Source organism: Ceratina calcarata, unplaced genomic scaffold (genome assembly GCF_001652005.2).
Source record: "Ceratina calcarata isolate Rehan_Ccalc_2016 unplaced genomic scaffold, ASM165200v1 scaffold86.2, whole genome shotgun sequence".
Classification (NCBI taxonomy): Eukaryota; Metazoa; Arthropoda; class Insecta; order Hymenoptera; family Apidae; genus Ceratina; species Ceratina calcarata.
In genome coordinates this window covers 7,270-15,240 of record NW_017179946.1, presented here as the reverse complement: position 1 = coordinate 15,240, position 7,971 = coordinate 7,270, and the positions used below count along the sequence as shown (strand labels likewise).

General features: G+C 38.8%; 1 protein-coding gene across 10 annotated transcripts in view; it reads right to left on the bottom strand.

Annotated features, from left to right (window-relative positions):
- LOC108631257 (muscle M-line assembly protein unc-89) overlaps positions 1–7,971 on the bottom strand; it is a 44,053-nt gene that overhangs the window by 28,826 nt on the left and 7,256 nt on the right. The gene's annotated exons all lie outside the window — the stretch shown is intronic.

Below are 7,971 nucleotides of genomic sequence, written 5' to 3'. Positions count from 1 at the left end.
ACTTCTTTTTATTATTAGCATCCTCCCATTATCTAAAAATCCTATTTTACTATTGAACACAAAGCAATGTGTCTCAGTATTCAAACAACAGGAGAAAATTATATGTGCATTTTATTACTTGAATGAACACAAAAATATTCTGTTTCGCATGAAAATTCGCAGTCTACTTACTAATAATACATACAACTAAGTCTGAACGCACCGAAACCTTGGAAATAATTCACGTCACAACAACGAGCCAACGAATCATCCCTCTGTTCACTGGATCTATTTCAAATCGTTTCTCGAAACGTAATGTAAACGACCATTCCGAAACCATTTCCACGACATTTGTTTATCTCGAGATCCGAAATACAGCCAGTCCAATTTCTCTCTTGCGATTTCTCAGATCGACACGCAACGAAAATTCCTACGTTCTAAGTCGTTCCTCGTTTGAAACTAACAGGTCAATGAACGTACAAACGAATAAGGCAACGATTGACAAACGGTGACGGTAATTAAGAACCGGTAGAAAAATCGGTGGCTGCTTAATGAGGCAGCATGTACACTTTTCCAATAGGAACTTTGGAATACTTCCTTCTAAAAAACTCTACCTCTATTCGAGCTTATAAAATAATTCAATATAAGCTTCTCTTGTATTATGAAAATTTATACATAATAATTATTATAATTCTTTCAATAATACATTTCTTTATCAACTTCTTTTGATGATATTTTAGCATAATTACAGTCAAATTTCATAACGAGAGTAACTAATCTTATCTTTCATTCATAAACGTCTAATCTTAAGGTCCTAGAGGTCAATTAGCATCGCTGTTTTTAAAGTTACTCAGTCAGATAAAAAGTAGCATTTTATTTTCAAGATTATTTTGTAAATAATTTATTTTAATAATACCCAGGCTTGAATGTATACCTCTTTACGCGTATAGTTATATAAAATCAGGGAATGCATTATATTTAGAACACATAACTTTTTACGAAGATCGTATATCCAGAGATCTCCAAACCTCGACTATCAGAAATCAATTCTTTTCGCCGCTTTCCATCTCCATGAAGTCATTACATAAAATCTCAACAATTATTCCATTGAGTTTTCCTGATCTTCGATTAATAAAGCGACAAGTATCATCAATCGGTGAATTAGCATTGGAAATTATTGATCTCGAGCAATTACGTTACTGGAAATTTACATCTTCCTGCTTCCGTGCACCTCAAGTCGTAATCGCATAAAAATAAGCGACTAACGCGATCATATGATTCGAATTAATCACAGAGATTTATGCGGACGTGAGTGTCAATGATTCCCGATCGAATGTATCGTCGATCAGTGATTGTAACACTTTCGCGACACGTATTGAGACTGTTTTAATTCAACGCTGCTGCATTGACAACCGGTTTCAATCACCGGCAACATTTTGTTACCGGCCGTAGAACGTAACGTTGATAAAAAAAGAAGACCAGCAGTTCTCGATATGACGAATGAGGCCGCCTATTAAAAATAGACCACGAAAAATGATGCCTGAAACTCGTGTTCGACTAGCTCGAGCAAGAAATAGAAAACCACTTCACTAAAAACAATTCTTTAGACATCAAACATTGTATGAAATCCTACGATACTACAAGAATAGCAGAACAACGTAATTCATAATTTTTAAATGTATATTTAAGATCGTACGAAGTATTATGAAACTATTGAAGTTCACGTTTTTCTTTTGTGCTAATAGTCATTGAAACGATTTTTCAGCTCGGAATAACTGGTGCTCGTTCTTCAACTTGATCACAAATGTATTTAGTTAGAAGCAGTTAACACTTCCATGCAACAGAGTTGCTGTTTGCTCAGCCTCAATGATTATATCTCTGGAATCTGTGATTTAAACTCCATTAATCTGTCATTAGAATCAAGTACAAGAAATTTACGAGGCGTACAACTATTACACACAGACATTTAATTATTAAATGCCAAATACTTTCTAGCATTTTATTTAAAAATCAAGTGTCAAATGCAAGTCTTGAAATGAAAATTTTTGATTGAGTACATTAAGTAAGATGAATAATGACAAATGATTGCACGAATGTAAAGGAAAGTATGAAATACTGAAAGAGAAAATGTCAGGAGGAAAATTTTTTAAGAAAAGTCATTGGGAACTTCCAGATATAAAGATGAGTTTAAAAATTTACTGCGCGCAGGAACGACATTGGTACTGGTTCGGTGATGACATCACGTGCATATATATAAGTGTGTAAGTAAGTACGGCCGCGAGTTTATTTGTAGCGAACCGTCGTCGCGTCATTCTAAATCCTTCGTTTGCGCGCGATCGCCGCGGCTCTCGGAAGAATTTCACGCCCACGTCCTCAGATCTTTTCCTCGCTCAAGTTCAAACGAGTCGGATCCTCTTTCCCTGGGATTAACTTTCACTCAGATCCGAAATTTATTTCTTCCATGAGAAAATTCTTCTATTTTAAATATTTCCAATGATTCAATAGAGTCTGTCAAAATTAATCTTATTACAATTCCGTTTACGGTAATAAATATTTTCACGGTCTAAGGAATTAAATTTCTAATTTTCTATTCATGCTCTAATGAGAAAAATCGCAACTATTGCCGTGTTTGATGTGTAAGAACATTTTCGCACGAGCCGGTCGGAATGAACGAGATAAGACGGATTTCCGGAGCGGCCGGGGATGTTTCTAAATCTAAACGCGAGCTTGCGGACAAAATTGAGGCGAGGAGGAGAGAGTTTAACCCCTTGTGGAGTAACGGAGAACGAGGGAAAGGTAGTGTAGAAACTAGAGAGATCGGGCGGTGGGTTCGTCGACCCGGCAGTTCGGCCACAGAAAGACGAGATATGCTTCCATTTTCATCTTCGGCAGCCTGCCAAACTTTCGTCTGGACCAATCTCGTTCCCTCCGACTGCCATCCGTCACCGCCAATATTTATTCCAATTTCTTTAATCACGTTACAGTTGTTGCGACGAATAATTAAGAGAAAATTGAATTACTTTATCAATTCAAAGATTGACATTTTTTTTACTGCTTTTTTATGTACACTCCTAGACAATTTAATAATAATTAAACTATAATGTATAATTGGAAAGAACTTTTAATAAAACATTTCATAGGCCGAAGTAAAAAATTCAATAATTCGTACAAATTTTTTTAGTTTCTTAATGATTTATTCAGGTTTCCTTCAAATTCTATAAGTTCTAACACTTTTGAACGCATTGTACATATACGTAAAAGAAATAAAGTTTTAATTACAAAATCAATTATGTTTGGTTCGTTAATCGTTTCTACAAATTCATAAACTTGAAGCGTAGAATTTATATGTATATGTTGATATACATATGAATAATAATTTTCTGAGGAATCTTCTTATGTCCAACTCTGTTGCTCACTCGGACTCAGGACAGGACTGCATTAAGCAACGTATTATAATCATAATTCACTGTCGAACCGCGTTCATCTCCAGCACGATCGGATAATTAATTCAGCCGGCTAAACGGCTGTAATTACCGATTACCAGCGAACACTGACGAGAAACACATCCGCGGTAGTATCATCCATCACGGAAGAACGCCTCTACTCTCCGTGGATCTCGCGAGAGAACGAAACGCGAAACTAATTGCCCAGCTGCGAAGGATTATTCGAACTATCGTTACTGGTCAAACCGATCTTACTCCATCAACGTGATGATGTTCTCATGGTCAAAGCAATTTTTAACACGTCGATCGATATCTGGTGAACAATTTCTCATAAACCGATTTCAATTTGACTCATTGTTCGAGAGTCGAAGTTTAAGTATCATGCAAAAAAATAGACGTAAGGGCGTCTGTGCTAAATGTAATAAAAAAATCTGCGAAAAGTATATTTAAAAAACAGATTATATACGTAAGAATTGTTTTGAATAAAGTTTGTTTAAAATAAAATTTTATTTTCTAAAAAAACTTCAATTTTGATGTTTGAGTCAGACTCATTTCAAATCAGAATTCTACCAATATTTTCCTTATTGCTAACACAGCACATAGTTTATGAACCGCGACAAGAATGGCGGAAAATGCGAATTTTTTTCCATGATTGACGCGATCTCTCAAGTGAGCCGCGAGTGATTTCAACGGCGAGAATCAGCAGAGGAAGGTTCCCCACTCTGGTAGCGGACGGAACTCTTCAACGGAGCAGCGCAATTTCTCTTAAAGGCGTTGGCATGCGAGCGAATACGACGAGCCGCTCGATCGAGATACCCTCGCCGAGATACTATCACGAAACGAGTTTTAATATCGGCGCGGAAAATCGAGCGGACAAAAATTCTGCGGCCGACCCTGTCAGGAAACACTTAACGCCCTGACATCACGCGTCGTGTTCAACTCGTTGCTTATCTTTTATAGATATCGCGTTTTTAGTGTCGGTTTGATTGACAAAATGCAACACTATTAACCAACACAGTTACCGAAAGTGATACCAGAACACATGATATTTTTCAATTGAACACAATTACAGAATTAGTTTCAATTTGTTGAAGAGATCATAATTGCATTTTCCTAACTATAATAATCTTTGTTAAACTAAGGTTTTGGAAATTCTTAATGTGTGCATTCATCTGATCTCAGAATTTTAATAGAACCATCTTAAACTTTCATTAAAGAAGAGATAGAAAATTTGATTTGAAACTCGGATTAACCCTGGACCTTGGAAATTCTGTGTGTCAGAAGGAGTTCACGCGTTTCCACGGCGGTATGACAATGAAAACGGATTTCGCGACGCGACAGAGTGAAAGTGAGGCCCTGCCGCAGCGAGTCGGATTGCACGCGGTCTTGGAGAGTCACGCGTGTACAGGCCGCGTGGAACTGCGAGGAGTCGGGGAACGTGTGTCCCCCGAGAGGAATCGTGCACAGCAACCGGTCATGCCGGCCCACGGCTATATTCGGGGACCAGAAATTGGGACGTGCCCCCCGATCGCGCGAGCCTGCGTGAACTCCGTTCACGCGCATTCCCCGACTGTTTTTCTAGACGCAGTCTCGCGCGCTTTGTTCTTTAACCCATTCGCATGCGTGACGCTATGTTTAAACGATTAGCCGATGCTGCTTTTTGTGCTGGAGACAATAACAGAGGCATTAGAACTGCATGTGAGAAACACTTGCTGTAAAAAAGGTAAAACTGTGCACAAGGCAGGTGGTAGTAATGGTAGGAAATTATATTTAATGAATTATGAAGTTATTCCATTATGAACAGCAAGAAATTATAGTCAGTTACCATTAAGTGCAGTATTTGCATGAAAGAGAAAAATATTGGAATGTACAGTGATTAAAAAGAATTACTCTTGGTTAAGCAATTACGTGCATCTGTAGCGAAAAGAAATTCTCATTGCTTTACAGTTTACTCATGTCTGACTATATCCGAATGAACACACCGATTGAAAAGATTGAATATTAATTAGTTCTAATTTGCAATAATTTGTCCTTTTCCGACTGCAAATGCCTTGCAATAATTTCTATTTTTCCGACGTAAAGCCAAATTCCTTGAATCCTTCAATGGCAATCACAACCTACGCTCTGATAAAACTCCATAATATAAGATGACAAAGTCTACCATGGAAGAAGCGTTGGCGTTCAGGTTAGAAGGGCCGAATTACCATCGAAAAGAGGCAAGGGAACGTCGCAGCCAGGTTCTACGTATCTGAAACCCGGATCAAAAGGCGGTACTCGAAGACGACTGTACCCGCGTTTTTAGGCCGTCCACCTTACTTCCTCTTTTTTTTCGTTTTGCCGTTCGGCCCCTTCGGAGGCAGGAGTCGATGTCGTAAGGTCGTAGGTACCTACGATACAGGCGGGGATAGAGGATCACGCCCGCCGTCTCGTATAATACCGGTTTGTTAGATTACACGAGAACGTAAGGCAGATCCGTGTGTGGATCCTCTCGGATCAACCAGAACGCACTTTTGTCTGCCTTTTCACTACGTGACTGCAACAACGTCCGTTGACAGAGTTATCTAACCCTTTCACTGACAAGACGCAACGTATGAAAAACCTTTGTTCTCTTTAGAAACATTATAATAAAAATAATATAATCTCAAGAAATCAACAACTATACTCGGAAATTTAATAAAATGACACTAAATCTTTATATCATGGATACCATTCTACCGAAATAATAAAAGAGGATAACTCATAATGCAACTTTTAACAATCTATATCCATGAATTTGATCGACAAAATTTGACATTCATATGAACACATTTTTATTGCAAGAACTACAGACAGTGGGTTTACTCTTAAGGAGCTAAGGTATTTAATGACTTTCCCATCATTTATCCCATTATATGTTTCGGCTAATATTGTGAATAACATTGATATTCTATCATATTCCGGTGTTATTGGAGTCTACTTCCTTCGTGTTGTTATTAACACCAATTGGAATATCTTAATTGGAAAGGGTTAAACAATAGCCTGTACTAATTGCTCTGTGAAATTATCTGATAATTTGTAAGTCGGCGCGTTAATTAACCATCCCACGCGGAAACAATGAGTCATTATTTCATGCAGCGGGAGGATCGAAGCAATCCTGGCCTGGAAATGCAAATGAATCCAGCAACAGAGACGTGTAACCGATAACGCAGGAGTGATGTAACCGTAACCGGTAATGCCGTGATGTAATGAAACGGACCAGTTGTATCGGTATTATCGCGTGTTTCCGCGATAGCACCGTGGCACGAAACGCGGAGGTGGAAGACAGGATCGTCCGCGTGCGTTTGCTAAATTACGCCAGCCCTTATCCCTGCATCGCGTCAGATAATATCTCTATGAGTCGCGAATCGCCGCCACAAAACGTATCGTTAAATTGCTCCACGCCGCTTAATATTTCGCTTGTCTCGGACGATGATTCGTGTATCGCGATCACGATTATTCATTCTCAGTAATTTAAATTCAAAAAACGAGGTTCAACTTTAATGATATGAGATATGCGTTACGATAAGAGAATCAGGTGTGTTTTGAATAAACTTGTTCCCATTCGTTTATACAGACAGAATTTGAAATAAGATAGATTGGCATAAAAGGTTCCTTATATTTTAGAATTAAATTCAAACAGTATTTTCTTATGTTTCACGATTATTTATTTGGGCCATTGTGTTCGATAATCTTGTTCCATTTTCTTTATTCCGAATTTCTCTTTGAATCACAATTTCTCAAATAGGCTGTAACATTGATAGGTCCAACTAATGTTGCCAGAAACAATTTACTAAGTAACTACACTTCACCGTAACAAAATAGGAAGAAAGTTCCCCCCCCCCCCTCCACCCTTGATATCTATCCATCTAATCCAAATTGCTCCTTATCACAAGCTGCAGAATGCATTTCTAAAAACGCGTCAGTCTCTATAAATAAACATCTTGCATGCTACCAGCGCGAGATCGTATCCCGAGAGGATTACATAATCCGGCGCAACAAGTGCGTTTTCTCCGTACAAGAATCCTTTCTACGTTTCCTACGTGGCAAGGAGCGCGAGATCGCCGCAATTATTTTCGGTGGCGTAACGAAAACGAGACGAGGCGACGGGGTCGAACCCCCGGACCATGGTGGATCACCCGAAAGGAAGGAACCGTGGAGCGGTTAAATTTATCCTTCGCGGAGTTTCGCCGCGATTCGTTTTGCTCGTTGGGATACCTAAAGCTCTCACGGTTTCGAGGGGACTCGGAAATAGCTATGGACTTCGAGCGACCGAAATATCCCAACACCATAGATTATGGACGCACGTGTAGAACTAGCTGCAAACTGGCTCTTCGCGTGTGTGTATACCTGAATAAAAGCGATCTGAGGCATATATCAGGGCTCGCGATGCCTTCTTGACAATCGTGATATACGCTGTCTCTCGTCTCAACCCATGCAGTTTGATTGTTCTCAATTATTATGTTATAGTTATCTGAATCCTTTACCATCGATAATAGAATAATCACATTTTTATGAAATTTTATAAACCTGC